Raw genomic sequence first — 23,588 nt, forward strand, 5'->3', positions numbered from 1 at the left:
GATTTTATCTAATGTTAACTCAAAACTGAAACAAATGCCTTTATCTTCTAATTTTAGGACATGCTCCTGCAAGTGTTAATATTATTTGTGGAAAATCACATAAAGGACTTTGCTAATGATCACAACTCCTGATTTTAATGGCATTAATAAAAAGAAGTAAACTTCTACATCTGCCTCAGTATTTGCAGTCAGGGTTGGTGCTTTAGTGCCAGGTTTTGAAAACTCCAATACACACAGATTGTTCCTTTGAAGTTAATAAGATATTTCTATGAGTAGGGGCTACTCACTTGAGTCAGTGTTTTCTGGTTGGAGCCTTGGTCCTTTCTGTTGCCAAGTGTACTTAAGTTTATAAGACTGTCCATTTCAACACATTTTGTTTAGTTAAACTAAAGTACTTCATTTTTAAGGAAAAAGTTATATTGCCAAAAAGTATAAACAGGACTAACTTTGACTAATATAAATATTTGAAAACCAGAACTTTTTGTTACATCTTATAGAAACAATCCTAATACAGATGACAGAGGGAAAAGTGCTTTTATGGAATAGATGGTTCAACTGAACTATAGCACAAAGGAAATGTAAAAAATAAATACAAGCAAATTTGTCTTCCAACAGCCAGCATATTTAGATCAGGTTGAGAATATTTTTGTCTAACTATTAAATGGAAATTCTTTACATTTCCAGTTCCGCAGCACATTATTTAAACCTTAAGCCTCTCTAATTAAGAGGAATCATTAAATTTATTCCTATTGCCTGCTTTAAGGTTTATTTGCTAATAAGCAACTGGACAAGGGATGTGTGAAATGAATAGTTGAAGAAAAACTCTGACAGCAAAAGAGAGGTCTGGAGGGTGAAGTTGGTTTATTAGGCACCGTTTGTCATGAATGGGTCTACTGCATGTACAAAAGCAAATCCCACTACCTTAGAAGATTAATTCTGAAGGAGGCACTCTTGGGTCAAAGTATACATAAGCGTGTGCCTAATCTCAGAGAAATCAGGCTATTTTCTCACAGCAATTAAGCAGAGGTCTAGGGTTTCACCCACAGTGTATTTAAACACAGGATACAATTAAACCCCAAAGTATTAATATCTGTGCTGTGCAAAATTGCCCAGGAAATAGATTTTGCCCTCTTTCAAATGGAAAGCAAGACAAATTAAGGAGGATGGCTTTATTTGAGTAAAAAATGATCCTGAAACAAATGTAAGTAATTCATTTTTAACTGTTAATTCCTTATGTACATTTTTTTCCCTTTTTCCTACTCACATAAGTTACTCTGGAATGCGCAATGTTCAATGGATAGAACTGATCAATACCATCATTAAAATACCTTTGTTTTCACAGCTAGTATAATTTCTACAGGATAGTGGTTCAACAAAAGCATTTAAAACAAATTATTAACAAAATGCTGCTCTGTACTGGCAATCTTAAGGATCAAGAGGCTGACCATAACATCTTATTCAGCAAAGAGTAGTTATAAAACTCTTTCTTTGTTGATGTCCATGGATTGTTCAGAAGTGTAAGTGGAAAGAACACTGTGACTTAAAGAAATTTAATGCCAATTTGAACTGTTTCTAGAGAAAAGGGAAAAAACTCCTCTAAACACACAGCATACTTGCCATTGCATATGAACTCCTGCATAAATGCAAGAACTAAATAATTGTTTTACAAATCTTCCTTCTCAGTTCCCTAAATAAACTCTCTGATTTTATGGTCTTTCACATTACCATTTAAAATATAATTCACTTTTGTCTGCCTATCATAACTACATATTCTGTCATTCCCCAATCACTTTATAAAACGTAAAAAGCAATCTTTTCTCCCTCACTTTAGACAATTGATGTTTCCTACCAGAACAAATGCCTATACACAAAGCAATATACTGTACTGTGCACTTCGATAAATCCTGTCACCTCTATTTTTACACTTAAAATTATTATAGTGTTACTACTATTGCAATGCACACAGTAACAGAAACAAACTAATTCTAGATTTCAAAGCTTCTAAGTATCATGTTTTAGTAATTATGTCAAATTTCGAGCTTTCAAAACAACAATGTATGGCACAGGATGTTAATAAATAGTCTAAAGTAACATGCAGATTTTTTTTTAAGAAATGAAAAAATTACTTCTGACTGTTCACATTGGTCAGCAAGACACTGTTTTAACCTTTAAAAATGCAGCATATCCCAAAACAAGTTACTTCTTAAATAAATGCTCTTTTTGAGTGCAAGTGACCTTTTAAATGATTATATCTCAGCACTTGCAACAATAAGAATTTCACCTATCACCTTTACACTTTTGATGTGCTGCACTGAGTGAATCCATAACCTTTTCACAATATGTAACATGCTGCAGAACACAAAATTACTTGCTAACTTTAATTAAATCCTTTCAGAAAAGTCCTGCTGACCTCTTTGGAAAGAAATCTTACTAAATGAAAAAATAAAACCAAACAAATTCCAAATCCCTCTACATTTGATAGCTCTAAATGGATCTGCAACCATTTCAGAAAACGATCTTTCAGAGCACCAAATAAGTCTGCTGCTTTAAATTTTTCATAATAAGGTTTTTAGATAAATTTCAGTAAACATTAAAAAATAATTCTTGTTTGAAATACACAGATCTTTTATTTTCCCTGGAGTCACTAAAGGCCTGATAGAAGCTCACTGAAGCCAGCAGAAGTCTTTGGAACAGGCCTTAAAATAGCAATCTAGTTAAGTCCTGCAGACTGTAAACACCCTGGAAAAGATTGCAGGACAAAACTTAGAAACAAAATACTTTAGTCACTTTACCTTCTAAAGCACCAGATTTGTTTTTTTTCTTTAAAAAAACATAATATTAGACCAAAACAAGACATATAAAATGACTTTATACAGCAAAACTGCCCCGATCCACATTTGTTGTTGTATAAATGTTGCATATCCTTTATGCCTCTACATAGCAGGCATAGAATTGTGACCTCTTTGCTCAGCACAAAATGACAATGATTGTAAGTTTTAAATTATGTTAGGAGCAAAATCAAACAGAATAGATACTATTTTCAAAGTCCATGATTAATTTAAAAGAACACTCCAGTTTTTCAATTCTATTTGAATCGGTTCAAGTTAAGGACCAAACCTTTAAAGGCAATTAATGCTTATGGATTATTAAAAGAAAATTTGTAAGCCTCTGTCTACATACATGTACATAGTCATAATATATAAGCACGTGAATGCACATACTAACTTGAGCACATACTTCGAAACAGCAAGAGGTTGACTGTCTATATCTGTTGTTTCAGTTCACATGCATGCTGCATCTATAAACAGTATAGAACTTTGTAGTCTTCTTTGTAATACAGATGCAGGTGTTGCAGCTCACTTTTGATGCTGGCACAGTCATAACTATTTATTATTTTCTCTACAACCTGAATTAAAGAAGAAATATGAACTTAATATGCTTTTATATTTATATAAAGAAAATAATAAAGACAGTGGTTTCTAAATGACCAGTGCAAGGAATTTTAAGTGACAACATTTATTTCTGTCTTTACTGTATTTTTTTAAAATTCTTTTTTCAGACATGGTTGGAAGGAAGCTTATTTATTTGAATGAAACCTATTGTTGTCAGGGAAGCATGCTTTATAATTAAAAAAAGCTCTCAGTAATGAAAAGAAATTCACAAGAATCTTTCTTTTTTTTTGAATGTTCTGATTTAATAAGCTGGTGATCTCACAATAGATACAGCCTCCTGATGTAAAACCAAAATTAGTGTGCAATGATACACTGAGGTACCGGAAGAAGCTAAGAAATCAAATGGAAAGACATAAGAAAAATGGAACTTGCTGTGGCTTTCTGAAGACAAAGGAGATGAGTTCTCGGGCTGGTGTGTAATCACAAAGTTAAACAAACAGCAATACAGCTAAACTAATTCACTGTCAAGTCTACATGTCATCCAGGCTGGTTCATTATGTGCATTTGTGACAAACAATACAGAAGAGACAACTGTACTGAATCAAATAACTTGCAACAGTTTACACTCCTATAAAACTATTTACATTTTGTCAAATGAATATTTATAACAAGTGGCTTTCCCTTCACAAACACTATAGCTCAAGCAGCTCCCATCCATTATCGTATTTAGGAAGTACAAACACTAATTCTGTGAGTCAGCGACAGAGTCTGTTGTAACTTGCCAGAAAACAAGGCCTGCAATACTAATATACAGTCTAGGGGAAATGCACTGCTGCCTCCAGTTTTTCAAGCGTCCTAGCATTTTTATGTCTCCGAGTCACAGGAATTCAGCTTCAATATTATATCTGCCCTTCAGCAGAGCATGCCCCAACGAAACAGCCGGTGAAGTTTATTCTGCACTTTATCACTACAGTGTAAACCAGCATGTGCCCACCTCCACGGGGTGACTGAACCCAACTTGTCTGTGTGCACAGACAGCACTTTGGCCACAGATGTGACTGGTTAACTGTACAAGCAAAGAGGATAAATCCACACAACAATACTTCATTCACCAAGGAAATCTGCTGTGGATTACAGCTTCTCTATGGTTACGTCTGTTCTTAATTTACTGCTTTTATTCAGTTTTCAACCATAAATGAGCCCCTTATGAGGCATTCACTATGCAGAATTGACAACTCTTTTTATCTACTTGAAAAATATTTTTGGATAATAATTTATGGTTATGAAATATTTTAAGCAGTTTGAATAGTTACATTATATTCTTTCAGTACTTAATGATGCAGTATCCCCTGTAAAAGTGGAGACCTGGGCAATCTACTGATTTCATATATTTATAACAAAACACAGCAACCTTGGCCATAAAGAAACACAAATTGTAAAACATATCATGGGAATGGCATTGTGTTTTTTTTTTTTTTTTTAAAAAAAAAAAAGCTCTTAAGCAGCATCTCATGAGGAAATCTTGGGCCAGAATTGTGACTAAGGACCCCGTGGATGGGAACATAAAGTATTTTGGCAAGCATATTTGTTTATGGCCTTGGCTTTTTTTGGTTTGTTTGTTTGTTTTTTTTTTAAGTTTGCGATAGATGTATATTTTAAGTACTGTTTGAGAGAGCAATGAAGCTGTCTGTAATGCTGGGGAGGTTACTGAATTATTTATGTTTTATGTACAGAACTGAAATGTGAGCATGGGTATTTTAATCTTGTTTCACCATCAAAGATAGTCTCTCAATTTGTATGCCAAATTAATGCACTATCTACTTCGTCTAAAGCCATCTAAAGGGACTGATTAGCATTGGGCACTAAGTGATGCTTAGGAAAGAAGGTTGTGAGTAAGCAGAGCTGCCTAAGAAACTAGCAACATATTGCAAAGCTACTGGTACAAAAGTGTGTTTTGTCCCATGCCGATACCATCCTTTCTATGAGTTCTGACGTACCTCCTCAGAGGGATGTCATCCATTGAAACTATAATTGGCAATAGAGGAAGGGAGCCATGTCACTGATATGGAATATTCTTATTAATTGCAACAATAGTGATGAGGCTTTAAAAAGCCTTCCAAGATGACAAAGTCCCCTCTGCATTATTTTAGATTAATTTAAAGTGTTGGCACACAAAGCTTTACAACTTTATTCTTGGCAGAATATGAGTACTTTCAGACTCATTGATACTCAGGGATTCTTCACTATTACAGAGTAAACTCCCTGTAGATAAACAAAAGAAAACATTTGAATGAGGTACTTGCAGTGTTTTCCTCATTAGCAGCTACAGTGTCTTGAGCAGGGAATGAGTGTTTTGGGAAAAGCGTTCTTGGCATTAACAAGAAAGGACATTGCTTTTACAGGCAAGAACACTTTATGGCTTTCTGAAACATCCTATCACAATACCATATGTAATCCAAATAAAAAAATACAACTGAAAGCAAAATTAAGTGTTAGGGTACTTTAAAAATAAGTGCACTTGTATATAAATACAGCAGAGAAATACTGAACTGATTTTAGTTTGGTTGCTTTAAATATTGCCCCTGATGTTTTATGGATTCCAGTTCTTCCTTTGTTTGCTATTTAATTGCAACTGGTTTTGATTTCTTTATAAAAATAAAAAATGCTTTGTTTTAAACTGAATATCCTCATTTTCATTTAGTGGGTGCAGTCAGTATGCTAGGTGTAGGCCGACATTTTCCGCATGCATTTAAGATTCCCCTGGAGTGGCTGGATAAAACACCATGGCAGATACTCAGCTCTGCAATCACAGAGACTGTGCCAGTGAGTCTTTGGAGCCTTTGGAGCATAAAACTTCCCTGAGTTAGAGGTTACCTTTTAATTGTGCACGCATGTGTGCACACACATTCATTTGTGTGCCAGGACTGCAGCTATGCTATTACAATCTGCATGCTCTCTTAATCTGTATTTATGAATGGCAGTGTTAAATTTAGTTAAAAAGTCAGTGGCTAGCCGCAGGGCTACTATCAGTTATGTTTGGTACCGTGATCCAAACTTAGCGCTTACATCTCACTTATTATGTAGAGATTTAATGGATGGCAAAATCTCTGAAAGCTTCCTGAGCTTGAGAACTCAGCGACTTCTTTTGTATGACAGATGCATGTGTAAAAAAAAGGGGGGGGGGAGGGAAAAAAAAAAAAAAAAGGAATGCCAAAGCAGCAGAAGTCACTGCTGTTCTGAAGTGCCAAATTAGCTTGAGAGGACCCACCTGGATTTGGATTTCTAAACAGTGGTTTTCTTTAGTGCTACTTGTGAATCTGCATTACTTCTACTATGTACAAAAGAAAGCAGGATTTCCCCCAAAAAATAAATCCTCAGATACTTGCACATATTGGGCAACTCTGTAGGCAGATAGTTCAGTCACAATATGGAAAAGCAGGAGCTGCAAGTGTTGGTAGGACATAAAATGCTTCTGTAACATTTGAACTTGTGTTTTTATGTCCAGGTAACTCAAATCGAAGAGAGGAACACAGACACCCCAATACAGCTGACAGCTCCTAACTGGTCCTTTCATTCAAGCATATGGATGAGGCAGCAACTTCATCAGTACTTTTCCTTCCTCCATTTTACTCCTAAACTCAGATGTCTCAAAGTCTAGATAGCAAAAGGCTACTGAACATTGCTCAAAATCACAGGTCTGGGGTTTGCCCTAACAGCTGAGTTTCACACACAAGAAGCTAAATCACTTATTTGTATTTTCCAGCATAAATACAATAAGTCACAATAATATAACACTACATGTCTGAATTAAACTGACTAAGGCATGAGCACTGCAACATAAGATGCCCACTCCACTGTGAATTCAACTTCTACCCATACATATTGCAGCTAAGAATGGATCAGTACCAGGATACCTGACCCAGGTGGCTAATGAAGTGTAATCTATCTGACCCATCTGGCACCTGAGACAGCCTCTGCTCTTACATAATTTATATTTCAGGCCAATGTACTAATTTGAATCCTAACCCTCATCATAGAGGATCATCTAATACTGAATTCTTCCAACACATCACAATTATAGAACTACCTGTGCCAAAGAACTTCTCCTTCCTGAGCTAATGCGCAAACCTTCAGTACTCAGTATCTTCAGTACCTCAGTTAATATACTTAATAATTATATTAATTGGTTTTTGACACAAAGAAATCCACTGTTAGCATATGGTGGCTGAATGATAAAGTACAGAAAGGCAGGTAGGCTGAAACAGCACCAAATTATTGCCCTTGGAAAATTTTTCCTCTTTTCCACTTATATCATATCCATATTTGCATTTAGGCAGCCTGGAACAGATCCTGCACATTTTGTACATGTGATCTGCTCTACAAGTCAAGAGCATGTAAGAATAAACAGTTTGCGTAGTTAGAATTTGCAAGGCTAAACTTTGAAAATCAAAGATCATAAAATCATTCAGGTTGGAAAGGACCTGGCAAGGTCACTTAGTCTAAATTCCTGTGTAAAGCTGTCCCAAAACTGAATTTAGAGTAAATAGCTAAGAATTCAACTGTAAGCAGGAATTGAGGTTTGAATATCTTTTTCTTTGGAGGATTCCTAAACCTCTCTGGTCAACTACTTTCATAGCATAAAAAAAAGAAAGTCTCTTGCAGCCAGCCAGAACCTTCCCTCAGCCAAATTATGACTGTTGCCTCTCACACTCCTTCTACACACCTCAGTAAAGAGCGTAGCAGTATCTTTTCTGTAACTTCATTGTAGGTATTGCCGGGCTGTTAGGTTCCCTTGGAGCCATCTCTTCTATGGGGTGAACAAACCCCATCCCTCTGCTTCTCCTCACAGGCCTAGTGCTCCAGCACCTGATATCTTGTCTCCACTGAACTTGATTCAGTTTGTCAATGTCTTGTACTGGTGCATCCAAAACTGGAGATGGCCTAGCAGACGTTGATTAAACGTTGATTAAAGGAGGATCATCACTTCCCTTGATCTACTGGCTATGCTCCTGGTGATATGACCCTTTCATTCTGTTAGGTCTCATCACTGCCAGGACACGCTGATGACACAATAGGTGTAGTTGTTGTCCAACAAGCCCCCCACGTCCCTTCCTGCAGAGCTGCTGTGGAGCAGTCCTCAACCTGTACTGATCAGGGGTGTAATTTCTTCCCAGGTGCAGGGCTTTACATCTGTTCTTGCTGAAATTAATTCTCATTGTCCCAGTTCCTAGTGTCTCCAGGTTGCTAGGTGTGCAAAATTGATGAGTGTCTCTTCCCCCGGGTCACTGATAAAGATATGAAACAGGAGACGTCCCAGTATAGATTGCAGAGGAACTACACTTTCCAAGTAGAGTAGTAACCATAAGCCATAACCTTTTGAGCTGGATGATGCAACCAGTTTTTCACCCTAGTAGTTCACTCATCTAAACTGGGATGTCCCAACATGGATACAAGGGAAGCTGTGTTGAAACCCTTGCTAAGATCGTTGTAGATGACACTCATTACTGCCCCCCCATCCACCTACAGATTTACTCATTTCATCATAGATATCAAACAGGTTGGTAAAGGATGATTTATTTTTTAAGTACTTGTTGATTATTCCCAACCACCTTCTTCTCCTTCATATGCCTAGAAATTGCTTCCGAGATCACATTTGGTTTTCCCAGGGACCAAGTTAAGGATCCCCAGCACTTAGCTGTCTTTCTGCATTGTCTTTCTTGCCATCTTTGAAGATGGATATGACTTTTGTTTCTCTCCAGTCATTCCCTGATTTCTGTGACCTTTAAAAGGTGATGGAGAAAGGCCAGTTCACAGGGCACAATGAAGCCAGTTCATCAAGCAGTTCTCTCAGCATCTCTGGATGTGTCCCATCTATTTGGTCCTGTAGACTGCCATGGATCGAAACTTCTCAAGAGAACTTTGACTTGATCCTCTTCCATTGCTTGTAGTTCCTGTCCTCTTCCAATCCTGTGTGCTTAGTCTCAGGTGAATAGGAGACCTTGTCAGTGAAGAGTGGGGCAATAAATTACAGCCCTATTTGCATCTGTTGTCATTGTTTAGCAGCACCCATTTAGCACCCATGTACCTACCATGCCAACCTCTTTTCTCTCACTTAAATGCAAGTTAAGCTCTCCCTACCCAGCCTAGATAGTTTAAAGACTTCCTCATCAGGATGACAAGCCTGTTTAATTGCCTTTTTTTTTTTTTCCAGTGGTTATATGTAACAAGATACGGTTGCCTTTTAATTTTTCATTGAATTATATGAAGCAGCATAACAAAGAACAGTTATGAAGCTGGATGTTCTGATAACAAATATATATATATATTTACATTGATGCAAAGCTCTTCTAAAACCACCTTTGACAACAACCTTACTTCCCTATGAAACCTTAGAACTAGCAAAGATGACACAGCTAGAGGGAAGTAATGACTTTGCACCTATGCAGTCTTCAGGATGATGCAATGACTCCTTGGTGCCACAGAGCGCCCTAAGAACAGGTCTGACATGCTTCATAATTAGAATACTTCAGGATCAAAAAGTATAAAGGTGACTTAAAATCCCCAAGCTATGCCAACTCTTTCTGCAGTTTTCTGGTCCTATAACCTAAGTAACCAGATGTCAATGCCAAGGGTTCACAAATTAAGACTTAAGATATAAGCAGCTAAAGCTTCAGTGAAATGAAACATTCACATTCTGAAATTAAGTATGCTTATTAGCAATAGATTCAGCACAAATGAGAAGGTAATGAGGGCAAGCAAAATGAATGGCTGTTTGCCCCTACCTAGCATCAGAAAAATGGACTGGTGGATCTGGTGAGCAGCTGAAGCTTCAGTGCCAGAAAATGGCTCTGGTTATAGAGCAGAAGTCCTGCTATTTTGGCTGGCTCCTTTATATTATAGAAACAACAGCTTAATCCTAATTGGCATACATATCTTTTCTCCACTGATAAATAAAAGGAGCTCTGGAATGCTGTATGCAATTCATTTTAGCTTGTGTCTGGGATATATTGCTGGCATGCAGTGTGTGGTGTTTTGCCAGATGGCAGGGCTGGCATCTGCAAAGTTGCTCAGTGGGCATCTCACTACTACTTTTCAGGAAGCAATGCTCCATTTCTTTCTAAGATTTTACACTAGGAGAGAAATGGCAGCCAAAGCCTATTCAGTTGTGTTTTCACCAGTGCAGACGGTAACATGCCACTCCTTGGCAACAACCTGCTGTAGTTTCAGCACCTAAATACATTAAGAAGAACTAATTCCTTAGGAATGCCTAGGACATGTTTGAAGATGGGAATTCAGATGACTAAATGCAATTGCCAATAGGCTGCAGCAAATGTAATAGCAGAAAATTACCAGATACTTTCTCTCACTATCTGCTTTGCCCCTCTGCTGAGTATGGGGAATGGAATGCATACGTGCTTCTTGACTGCTTAAATGCAAAGTCCTGAAGCTTAGATTAAAGGTGCCTTGGTCAGCAGTTTAAACTAAAGCCCTTAGACTCCTTACTGACATGACTGAGATGTGGGTGTGTGTCCAAACCTGCCAGCTCTCCAGTGGGACCGGCAATCTTCAGCATTGGGAAACAGCAAACTGGAATATGATAACATCTCACACAGCAGATCTGCAAAGTGTGTGCCAAAGACTTCAGTGACTTAGGTGCTTAAAGATGCATATAAAATGAGAAGTTACAGAACTACACATTTGGATTAAGGCATGTCTTTCACTGAAACCAACATATAGTTTTGCAAAAATTTCAACAAGTACTTGTCTAAATCTTTAGTTCATTCAGTTTCTTTTAAAACAAACAGACAAACAAAACAACAACAAAAAAAAAAACTAGTCACAAACCAAGTATGAACATGACTAAGGTTCAGAAAGACTGACTTAGACCTTTTGAAAATGCTTTCCCCAGTGGCAATGGTTTGACACCACATTCCTGTTTATGGATGGAATTCTATTAGAGAGTGAGATGCTGAAAATAAGGGGAAAAATCTATTCAAAGAATTATTTTTAACCTTTCGAAGAGAAAGAAATGTAAAGTCTGGGTCTTAGTCAAAACCAAGATTGAATGTATGGATTAGGGACGAGAAGCAGTTCTACTTTATACAGAGAATCTTGTAGAAATCTATTTCAAATTAAATTGCTGGTTGATTCTTTCCTTAAAAGTCCAAAAGCACTATTAGGTGCAGTGATTATAATTAACGGAAAGTAATTTGTAGATATCTAATCACGCTTCTTTTTAAAAAACACGCAAAACTAATCTCACAAAACTAAATGCAAAATAACAATTGAAAAATGTGTCCTTTAGCCTTTAGATGAATTTAAATAAAAATGTGTATTGGATCTGCACATTAATAAAGCCTGTTAAGCTCAGTAGAATACTTTATATTCATCTGTGCTTCATCAAGCAGGTTCACGACCTCTACAGAACTGCAGCAGCTCCCTCTGTTCTGAAAACCGCATGGGGGAAGATGGTAAATATTATTTTGTGATTAGAAAATGTTACTGGAATTGTCATAGTGAAATATTTAATGTGGAGAGTGTGGTTCAGGAATTAAAACATACACAGCAGGAAAAAATGCAGCATGCGGCAAATTTTACTCCTACTGACAGGCAAGTAAAATTTGAGGAACATCTATGACATGGGAAATATTGTGCCACACAGCTTCATGAGTTCAGTGATATATATTTGCGCACCTGCATAACAAACCACGTGAGGATTCATTGTTCTAGATGAGACAACCTGGATACTTTAAGCAGACAATTAAATATCGTGCTGAATTGGTATTAGAGAATAATTCACTTGAGTCATTTTTCTCCCTGTCAAATAAACATATGTCTAAATAACCAAATATGTTAAATCTGTGCATCAAAAACATTTGATGAGAAGCACAGGAATGACTATGCTCTTTTTTTTTTTTTTTTAAAGCAATACATAGAATACATGATGCAATACTTATTAAAAGCTCCATGTTTGTAGTTCCTTTTCCTGCTTTTCCTGCACTGTGTATGAATATGTGTACATATCCATGTGTACTTTACTAGTCATCAATCTGCCTTGCTCTTTTCACAGCTTACATACCAGCCCATCTTTTTAGATGTGAGAGCCAAGTGGGTTGGTCTAAAATATAAAAACAGAAGCCTGGTATTGTGTATCTCATTAAAAAAAGAAAGCATGACAAGAAAGATAGGAATGTCAAAACAGCTCCTTAACAAAATCAGCTGCTTAAACCTCCACAGGGCTGATTCTAAATCTCCTCTCCTCCCATTCAAATTACACCCATGCAGAAGACACAGAAGACTCCTAGCACTACTGCAGCCATTGCAAATGTTGCTTCTGATTTTCTCTTTCATTGATTTCAGCAGGGGCAAGTCTTAACCATTATTTTTCAGTTCGAGTGTTTTAGTCCAGCTTGGTTATCTCAGTAATCTGTTGATATAACAATCACTTATTCTTCAGTATAATTTTTTCCCATAGGTGAAATATTCTTGATTAGCGTATTGTTGCCATATATTTGTATGACATATTCCATCACTATCAAATGGAGACAAAGGTAGTAATGATGCCTGTGTCAGCACACACCCACAATTGCTTATGCTTAAGTCCTTCTTATCTAGAAAATTCAAATCACTGTAAAGGTTCCCTGCAGCTAAATATTGCTTTCACGTAATTGCCAGGAAAGGGCTTCCTAAATTATAGGACGGAATAAATTATAGGAGAATCATGTTCCCTACAATCCAAGGGGGGAATTAACACAGTCTGTAAAGACTCCTAAAAATTACCAATCTGAATTTAAATTCTACATTTAAATGGAACTTAAACTAACTTCAGTGAAAAGATTCTCTGATCTTGAGAATGTCTGTTCTGGAGAGGATTCATCTTGGCTTTCTAGACATTTAATAGGTATTTAATGCAAGTATTCTATTAATTAATAACTAAAAAATGCAATTACAATTACAGTTTTCATTCAGATCAAAACTTAAACAAGAAAATAATATGAATCTCAACAGACTGTTTGAGTTATCTGTCCCTTCTTTAATCTGAGAGATTACTCAACAAAACCAATGTTCATTCAAGAACATTTATGAAATCTGTTGTGGATTACCAATATCATCAGTTAAACCTGTTTCAAATTTATTGCTTTCATTCAGGTTAAATAATAAAAGAGTCCATTTGTACCACCACATGTATATACATGAATTCAGCTTTCATCATTCTATACAAGTTTAATCCAGTGATTTATGTTTTTTAACACAGTTTTGGGCAAATCTGTTGAAGAAACTCAGCCAGACTGATAGAAGAGTTAGACTGGATTACTGTGATGTGTGCCATGTTTAAAACCAGCCTGTTTTGTTTGGAGAAAGAAAAAAGTCAAGCATTTTAACACTGTAACCCTGCTTGAGGTTCTAATCATTTTAATGGCTTTAGCAAAGGAGAGCAGAGTAAGGTTGAGAGAGTTCAAAGACAATGATCTTTATTATTAGAAATATGTTAGAACAGCAAAGAAGCAAAGCTGCTTTTTTCCTGCTTTTTCTTTAGTCACAGCTGGAAATAACACTGCTTAGATTAGAGTTTTCTGACATTTAAACACTTATGGCAGCGGCTACATGTTAATTTTTTAAAAAATCATCTCTCTTTTGAAACTCTCTCCATCTACCAATGTTTAAAAAAACACACACGCAGAAAATTAAATGTAAAACGCTTCTCTTATGTTTCATATCACAGCTAAATTTTTTCATTTAAATTGAACTGAATTGAATTGAATGGGTGCAGAGCATAGCTGAGGGTTTTGCTAATGAGATACAAAGCTTTTTGCCTTTAGGTCACTGGTTCAAATCCAGGCAAGGCTAGAAACAGCTGAAAGCTTTTAACCACCTGATGGCTACGTGATATTTTTACATGAAATGAATTTGTCAATCAAAATCCAACTTCAGGAAATAAGTGTTCCCACCATAAAAAACACCATTGCACAATTAGAATTATTGCAGTCTTCTGAAAGGTCAAAAATTAATTACTCTTGCACCTCTAGCAGTGATTTTTTAGATGAAATGACTAATGTTGAGGTATATACAGAGTGAAATATGGTGAAGCTTACATTGATGATAACTTTGCAACCATAGCTTTCATAGGTAGAAAAATCTTAAATGACTTTCCTTCCTTAAATCTCCTGCCTCCTCTCTCATTAGCACCAGCTGGTGTAGCATGCGCCCCTACACTGATTGACACAGATATGGAGGTACAACCCATCTCAGTCAGATGATGGCTCTTACCTTGAGGGGAAGAGATGATGCATGATGAAGTCAGAGGATGCCAGATAAAGACAGAAAAGATTTTAATTTCCATGATAATCAGCTACTAAAAGATAAACCTTCTGAAAGTTCAGAAGGAATGTTAGTAGCTTGCAACAACTCTCCTACAATTCATGTGGCCGTCTTTTTTGCGTGTAAACAATTCCTCACTTCCAGGAACAATGGTCCTGCTTGAACAAAATTGCTTTTAGTGAGTGATAGATATGGATCTCCATCTCCTCCTACAAGCAAATGACAGAACTGCATATCAAGCCAAATAAAACTGATAATTTACAAATTTTGCCTATCTGGATTATCTCATCATCTCCTTATGTTTCAATATTACAAAGCTGCAAGAAGCTAAAACAATGAGAGAAGAGTGTGCCATAGGAGCCAAGTTCAACCTCAAGAACCAAATTTAATTGTAGTATACATCCTAGCACTGAAACAAGGCCAGAGTAATTTTATGGTGCAGATTATAAATTAAAGGAGACTGAAAGATTTCAGTACTTAAGGAACTGGGTCACCTTTTTTCAGATGCTTAAGTATGGATTCAGGTATTTACCTAAAAAAATAAGTTAAACATTTTGGATAAAATTTACATGATGTCATTCAATGCGAGTTGGACTGGAGTAGTTTTGAACACAGAAAATGATTTGACAATCAGCCATTTAACCTTTCTTCCTCTTCCTTTTTCTTCATTCAGTGTGAACTCAGCCAAGACATCCTCTTTTCTGTGGCACCTTTTACCTTGCAGAAAACAGTGCTTTTAGAAATCTTAACAAAAAAATATGTATATTTAAAAGTTTGGAAACACACAGTGATGCCGTTTCTGGGAAGGAGGGAAAAGCAATATGTAAGTTTAGCTTGTATCAGACAGACTGCAGCAAATTAGAGTAATTAACATTTTGAATAATCTGATTATCTTTAGAACTGTACTGTTTCTCATTAAGAAACAAAAAACTATTTCTGCTTCAATGTTCTCTATTTCTTGTATGCTAAGTGAAAATAATTTCATGGGGAGAGTCACAGTTCACATTAATATACATGTCAGAAACAGTCTAAGTGGCCCTTAAATGATGCAGAAAGCCTTTCCAAGGTTTTTAAAAAACCTAAAATGTATGATGTGGTGATTTAGTCTTGAGGTATCAAATTCTGCAAAAGCTATGTAAGAAAACTCACCGTGAATTTCCAGAAGATGCCTGAGAACAGAACACCCTCCCCCAAGAACAAAAAATTTGGACCCTCAAACTTTAAAAATCTCTTTGCTTTAGGTTCCCAGAAAGGGTATTTAAAGAACCAATGATGGCATTAATTTTATTTTCCATCCTGAGTTTGGATTTTAATTGCTTTTATGTCTTTTAGAACATTTTTTTTTTGACTGCTTAGTTTGTTTAGCTTTCAGTAAGCATTTGGCCATAACAACATCTTATACTTTTACTGGAAGTCAGTCGAAATTGAAGACTGCAGAAAAACATTGGGATGTGCCTCAGCACTTGCACTTTAATTCCCAGGATGTTTACACTGCACGGCTAGCATAGGTGATTGGCATCTACACCTAAACTGGCAGGTTAGCTCAGCCTAAGCACTCCTATTCCGACAGCAAGGCCTTTCTGTGGTGTATGTCCCTGCTATTTCCACATATCTCAAGGGCATACCAAACTGTTGTTTACGATGAAATTCTCTAAAATTCATTCCCAATAAGAAAGCTCTTTTCCACTATGTGTGTCTTTGCACAGAAAATTTGTGGAACAGAGGCAGCCTATCAGTACTCAAAAGATCATGACTTAAGCACCATCCTGAGCAAAATCCAGCTTGGTCCTTAACTTAGATTCCCTAATTTTACAATCAGTGATGGAAATTGCTGTGAACAGGGACCTAAGCTCTTTGCTTAATATGAAAGAAGGTGAGCACAGTCACATGCTGGGGCTGTAAAGATGACCGTAGAGATGACATAATTAGGGAGAAATTGTGGAGAGTTTAAACAACAAGGATGAGTTCTGAAAATCACTCAGTTGTATCAATAAACTGGCAGAACAAATCAGTTCAAATAAGCTGCAGAGGTGAAGCACAGCTGGAACAGCCAATTGATTCATTGGGTCATGATGCACTCATTAGATCAACCTCGTCCCAGCTTTTCTCGGCTCTGTTTACTGAAGCTTGGAGACCTCCCTAGAGGTGCCCCAATTCACTAAGGCCTTTTCCAGTCATTCCTTTTTTCCTTCTGCTCAGTGGAGGAAAAGCGTTTGCTTTATTAAAGGCTCTCTGTACCACCAAGAGGGATAAATTTGTCTCCTAGACCCTAAAAGCAAGATTGAACTTTTCAGTCATGAATAAGGCATAACATGTAATAGCAGTGTATTTTCCAAGACTAGAATTTTAAAAATAAAAGATCACAGTTTTGTGGAAGATTTGTTGCAGGTAAGGATGGGTCAGTTCAGAGACAGGCTGTAGCCAACAGGATATTGCAGTAGTCCCTTCTATAATTGACATAGAAATACAACTTTTCTGTTGCTCAGAAATAAATAATTCTTCACTTTCTCTCTCTTTGCTCCATAAAAGCTACACTGCTGCAGTTGAAAAAGTCATTTTTTTCCACTCATCTGGCTTGCTAGCTGCCCCAGTCAGCTAGAGAAGAACAGTGCCTATACGAGGGAGGGAAAAGAGTGCTGGTATGAAGGCCAGGCTCATCCTTCCTTCTTTCTTCCCAAAGAAGAAATGGATGTGAGGAAATAGCCTGGCTCAGAGTACAGCCTTTAGTTTGGACAGCTGGAACAAGGAGGTGAATGCACAGCACAAGCTTTTGTTCCCTAACTTGACTGAATAAGCAGGAGTACAAGACACACAGAATAGGTGTAAGGGGATATGACAAGAATTTGGCCATGATTTCCATTTTCCTAAGAACTGCAAAGATGGGAGTGAATGAAATTTGGAAAGATGATGCATTGTGCTCTCGTGCCTCTGAAACCTTGGAAGTTTTACTGACAAATTGCAAATATTTCAAGGGAATCCAGCGTGCTATGATGAGGAGACCTCGCTTTCCAAACATTAATGCTGAAACTCCATGCTTGAAAGAAGGACTGACAACAGACAGACAGAAAAAAAAATAATAGACTGCTTCTTGTCAGCCCTTTGGGATTTTGTGAATAGCAGTCTGGCATCCCTTACCATTTCAGTAAACTGAGAAGTGTAGATTTGAAAACTGAGAAAGGGCTTGAAGCAAAGTTGTCTGCAAATCTCTGACAAATCTTTCATTTCAAAAATTTGGAAGTGTGGCTACTAATGTTAGCTAAAGACGTCTCACTGATAAGCAGAACCATTTCTTACCCATATTCTGTATGCAGTACTTCCTGCATAAGGTGTGTGCTGGTGGTAAGAGTGTTTGATAGCATTAAGAACAGCTGTGAACATCGATCTGCCTGGCTGCTCCAGGAAGAACAGAGAAGTTTCTAATAGTTGACTCCACAATTAGTACCACCTGTCTGGGGCTTCTCACTTGTACTGACCCTTCAGCAGCCCGCTTAATGAGAAGGGAAGGGATTCAACAGGACTCTTTCAGAAGTTAATGAAACTACCCACACTGATGCAACCACAATTTGGGTGGCAAGCAATAGAATAAAAAGGATAATTATATATTATCTCCAGTCTGGATGACAGGATGTTTACTAGACTTTCTGAATTTCATTCAGTGAGTGTACGTGCTTTTAACATACACGCACTTGCTCATCCATGCTTGCTTATTGTGGTGAGTATATGGACCACAAAGCTGGGCGCTGGGAGAGCCTCCACCTCTACTGAGAGCAAATTGTCTTTGCACTACAGCTCCCCAAAGGTTCTACCAGAGGAGAGCAGTTAAGGTTATGGACTGCTGTATAAAAGACACATCAACTATATGGGGAAGGAATTAGCACATACACTAACTACACAGCTCTGGTCCATTAATGGTTTTGGCTGCAGCGAGTTTGCCAGCAGATGTGAGGCTTTAAACAATTGACAGCACAACCAGGGACACCTGTCTTCGACTTCTCACCCTTCATTCACCAATTTAATGCAAAATTTGACCTTGTGTCCTGAATATGCCAGCAGACACGAGCATAACCCTTTGCTTAATACACCCCTTCTCTGCAACCAGATGTTTTAATACAGCCAACACTATTTAAAACAACACAAACATATCTCATTATTGTCTGAGGAGACAAATGGGCCTCTGTATAGCATGCATTTATATTCTGCAATAAAATTGGCACCTGGCATAGCAAAAAGGATATCAGTGTGCACATTGCACAGCTTTATGGACTTCATGTGAATAATGCAAAAAGTATTAAATGAAAGAAGCACTGAAATTACCACTGCTGATAATTTTTCAAGAGTGCAGAATAATTTCTTGAGAAAACAAGAGGCACTATTCATTACACTCTATCACATGAGCTCTGCTTTCATTTTTTTTTTTTTCCCCTGGAATTAGTTTTGAAAAATTCAAGGATCCCAGCTGTTTAATAATGACGTTGTTGTATTCATGCAAATCCCTCAGACCTTATGTCAACATTTAATTTTACAATAAATATAAAAATAAGACTAGTCGCATCTGTACTCCCCTGGGTTGTAACTGACAAATCATCCAAAACATCCCTCTCCCTCTTCCCTCCTGAACATCCTTGTTGTTTTAGAGGTAATAATAGTCAAAAGGAAAATGTTAACATTCGTGTGGTGTATTGAGAGAAGTTTATAGATATTGACAGTAGTGCTCACAAAACAGATTATATCAAAACACCAAATATATTACCTTTACCCCAGTGGTAAGCTTCTGTAAATTGAAGTCAAATATGTAATCGTTGAACTCTGCAAGGATGATAAAGGCAGCATAGGAAGGACTTCAAGCACTATGGATTTAGAGAAGGAACTGTTCCCACTAACCATTTACTCTTAATAAATTTTAGACAAAATAATTACTTATTTATTGAATGACACTTTGAAAAGGATTTATAAATTCTGAGCTGCTTAAACAACGCAGCATCTATAAGTCTATCTGAATGTTTTGCTGTGCACTGACTATAAAATAAAAAGCAAAGTGCATTTGGTATGAAACAGGTGTCTAAAAACAAATGCCTACAAACAAATAACTTGTGGAAGAAAACAAGGCTGCAGGTACAGTAAATATAATTGAGAAAATTCTGAAAAATCTATAAAATAAAATATGGAATTATATCAAAATACATGGAATTTTTAAAACACAGTAGAGCATTTAATAGCGAAAATCCCATATAAATCTTACTCTTCATGCAGTCTAACAGGAATATATTCACTTGAAATATGCTAGATGTTCCTCAAATGTCATCACAACAGACTGTTAGGCAGATAGTTACAAAATCATGCCTGATTCTGACCTTCGAAAGTCTAAAGCAACATTGGTAGAACTGCATACTTCAATAGATGGAGAAGGCTAAAACTAGGCATGCTGGAGTCAATGAGAAGCATATCAGAATCCCCTACGTGGCACCATTAATGAAAAACAAAACAAAACAAAACATTTTAAAACACAGGGATTGCTGGTAGCCACAGACAGCCTCAATGAAACTCATTTCACCACATCTATGGAAACCTTACTATTGATGTTCAAATGGGTCTGTATTGTACTTCATGCATAAAAAGATGACCTTCACAGGAGGTTTGAAAGGTTTCATCTTTCAGGCAGCTAGGGACCAAATGGGTGAGTAGGCTATGGGAGGGACAGCAGATATGTTTCTTTTGGCTTGGCCCAATGTAGATTCAGCATGTGTCACAAAGAGTCTTAGACTCTAAAGGCTCATGCAAAGACACGTCTGCTGTTTCAACCCAAAGGCTGTAGCAATAGCTGAGCACCATTTATACAGATGCTTTGGAAGAAGAATCTGTCCCACACACTTCCACATATCTGAAGCTTGCAAAGTCTTTTCTTTCACTAACTCTCAGTTCAAAATATCAGCACTTACCTTACAAAATACCTTGTAATGACTTTCCTTTCTGGCTTCCTACTGCTTCCCCAGATACTCCGTGTTCACTGAGCAGACTCTGCCCTGTACTGTGCTCCTTTTGTCTCTTTGCGACTTCATACTCTTCCAGGCTGCTGCCTCCGCCTCAAGCAGTCAACCCCTTTCCACATTTCCCTAGTGCATCCAATGACCTCATTCCCCCTCCTTCACCTCCTCATTTTCTTCCTTCAGTTTTCTTTATCTTCCCTTTCTACCTCTCACCATTGCTTGAGAACAGCCCACTGCCACTCCTTTCCCCTTACCAGGCCAGTATTACTAAAGAAATTAAGCTAAGAAAAATCAAACATTTCCCAGCAAACCTTTTTTGCTTTTTTCTGTTTTCACACTTTTTTTTTTTCTCTGCAGAGATATACCCATGATGACAGTGGCTTTACTTACTGTGTGATTTGTGCTGATTAGATTTAGATTGTAAGATGTCAGGGATAGAGGCCCTGCATTGCCTTTTATCTGTGAAATGCCAGGCATGTAAGTGTGTGTTATAAATGAAATAATAATAAGACAATAATGAAGACAACAGTTGTATCTTTGTCATATCCTCTGACTTGGAAATGCTATGAAAGGTTTTGAACAGGATTGTGTGAAAGGGTAAGTTTATCTTTCCACTTCTGTGTAGCCTGCGTCCCTGAGGAAGTGCTCAATACTAATGAAAAGCTGAATAGTTTCTCTAAAACCTTAGGGATCTTCTATCAGCCATGCCGCATACACCCCTATTTTTTAAGTCATCTTACTATTTTTATATCATTCCCTATTCTCTATTTTACTTTCAACTTCCACTGTATAAATTACAGTGTTCAAGTATTATCCTCTGTGATGAGAAACCTATATAACATATATTTTATGTATAGAAAGAAAAATATATAAGGAGTACATGAGAGATTACAGATATATCTGATTCTTAGCTGTGACAATAATTCAAGTGAATTGTAAAAGGTGTAGGTTTTGGTGGATCATTAATGATTTCTAAGCAGCATCTTTAGTACTGTGCTATTGGAACATCGATTCCTGCACAGTTACTTTGGTACCTAACAAAATCCTCATACAAACTTGGGCCCAGAATGATAAACCTGATCTTGCGGACACCTTTAAGATACTATCAAAACACTGGCAAACAATCCAGTAACCCAATCTGCTCTGGAAAAAAAGTATGTAAGAGGAGCCCCAATACCTGTTAAAAAAGCAAGTGAAATGAACATCTTTGAGAGAAGCCTGGTAAACTTGAATCAGATATCCCAACCTACTTATTTTATGTTTGTTCTTTTCATTATTTAAGACTTAGAAGAAGAGAAATAGTCAAGGCAATCAAAGTAGGAGCCCAGTTTTTAAAATGAAAGCTTTATATCTGATCTGAGGCCTGCAGAAATTGTTCTTGCTTTGTGAGAGCTCATTTTGCAGCTCATTTACAGCTGTGCAAGAGATCACAATTGCATAATTTGCCCTGGATTGTGAGTGCACTGGATCACCACACAAAGATGCAGTGAGACCACTACTAAATTATTTCCTCCTGCAAACACACAATATGCAGTGTTTGTACCTGGCAATCCCTGCAAGCCTGGCAAGGCCCGGAGATCAGTACACCTATCCCAATTCCCAGCAATGCTCCTTGGAGCAGGTGTGCCAAGTCTATGGCTTAGAAAGCCTCTTCACACCTGCACCTCTTAACTAATGACCCTTTTTGTTTTCTCCTTTTTTGATCTCCTGAGTGTGAGAGAGGATGCTGAGGCAGCAGACAGGCAGGTGTGGCAATCCCAAGGAGAGCAAAGGAAGGACAGGTGCCTGGGTATGTGCCTGCCAAAAACCATTGATTTAGTCCTTTATCTTTTTGCAGGTGACTTCTTGGGGGACTAACAAAAACATTTGCATTTTTAGAAGCTTGTGATTTCACTGGAGCCTTGCATGTTTCTGTGTAGGTAGGAACAACCACGAAACCTTTGAGCTAATTCAGTTAATCCTTGCATTTATTTAAACCTGATTCTGTTTTCTCAAGTACTCACAGCAAGTCAGTACAGCATGATGTCCATGGGTGCCAGTACAAGTACTCTCAGCTGAGAAGACTGTTATTTGGATCAGGAGCACTGTGAAGGAGCAGAAGAAGGCTGCCCAAAGGGACCCAAGAGCTCTCAAATCCCAAAACTGGTCAGTCAAGCAAGCATTTGAGGCAGACAAATACAGCTTGTTTCATTTATTGCATACAAACAATCTTCTTCTGAATTTAGCTTTTCTTCTGCTTATAAGCCTTCTGTAAACTGATCCTAAATTGTGGGTGTGTTTTCAGTATTCAAGAGTAATATTGAGCAGTAGAAATAATCAGTCTTCCTCTTGTGTGTCACCCATAAATTCCTGAATTTCATTATTTGTTCATTATTCTGTCTGGGAGCCATGTAAAAATCTTTGCTTTTAGTAAGGGAGCTAAAATATTTCACACAGAATACTGAGGCAGAGGACACGATCAACAGTGTGCAACAAATACTTCCATTTGCACAAATACCTGTATTTTTACTGAGAAAACCCATTTTACAAATAGGAATAAGGACAAAAAATCTCTATAGCTAATAGCAATAAGAAAGCTGCTAATGTGGTTTGGCTGGAAAATGTTCTGCATTCAAATGGATGTTTGTGTTCACAAATTTATTGTTGTTTGATTAATGTATAAGATCCTATGGGCAGAATAAGTCATATTTGAAATAATCTGAATGGATTCAGTTTAAAGTCATTTGCCAATAACTTGTAATCAGCATATAGTCTTTAACGATGATATTGCTGAACTTTGCCCATAAACCAATAAGCAGTTTAAGACCTACTTATATTTCATAAATTAAACATTATCTGGATAAATACATGTCAGTGCAGAAGCATTTGTGCCTTGTATCTTTTCCTTGGTTTA

General features: G+C 37.2%; 1 protein-coding gene and 2 long non-coding RNA genes across 6 annotated transcripts in view; 1 reads left to right on the top strand and 2 right to left on the bottom strand.

Moving 5' to 3' along the window:
* Positions 1 to 23,588, bottom strand: part of ADGRL2 (adhesion G protein-coupled receptor L2) — a 386,104-nt gene that overhangs the window by 241,836 nt on the left and 120,680 nt on the right. The gene's annotated exons all lie outside the window — the stretch shown is intronic.
* Positions 1,174 to 8,256, bottom strand: LOC125182229 (uncharacterized). The gene is made up of 3 exons (XR_007161552.2): positions 8,116 to 8,256; positions 3,238 to 3,406; positions 1,174 to 2,739 (listed from the first exon to the last, which is right to left on the bottom strand). It is a non-coding gene; the product is annotated as an uncharacterized lncRNA (long non-coding RNA).
* LOC106034035 (uncharacterized) lies at positions 8,490 to 23,218 on the top strand. Of its 4 annotated transcripts, none has more exons than XR_007161551.2 (4): positions 8,490 to 8,566; positions 11,801 to 11,863; positions 22,533 to 22,614; positions 22,692 to 23,218. It is a non-coding gene; the product is annotated as an uncharacterized lncRNA (long non-coding RNA). The 4 variants fall into 4 exon arrangements; XR_001205764.3 differs by lacking the exon at positions 8,490 to 8,566 and adding an exon at positions 8,810 to 8,949 and having other exon boundaries at positions 11,798 to 11,863; XR_001205763.3 differs by lacking the exon at positions 8,490 to 8,566 and adding an exon at positions 8,813 to 8,949.

Source organism: Anser cygnoides, chromosome 8 (genome assembly GCF_040182565.1).
Source record: "Anser cygnoides isolate HZ-2024a breed goose chromosome 8, Taihu_goose_T2T_genome, whole genome shotgun sequence".
NCBI lineage: Eukaryota > Metazoa > Chordata > Aves > Anseriformes > Anatidae > Anser > Anser cygnoides.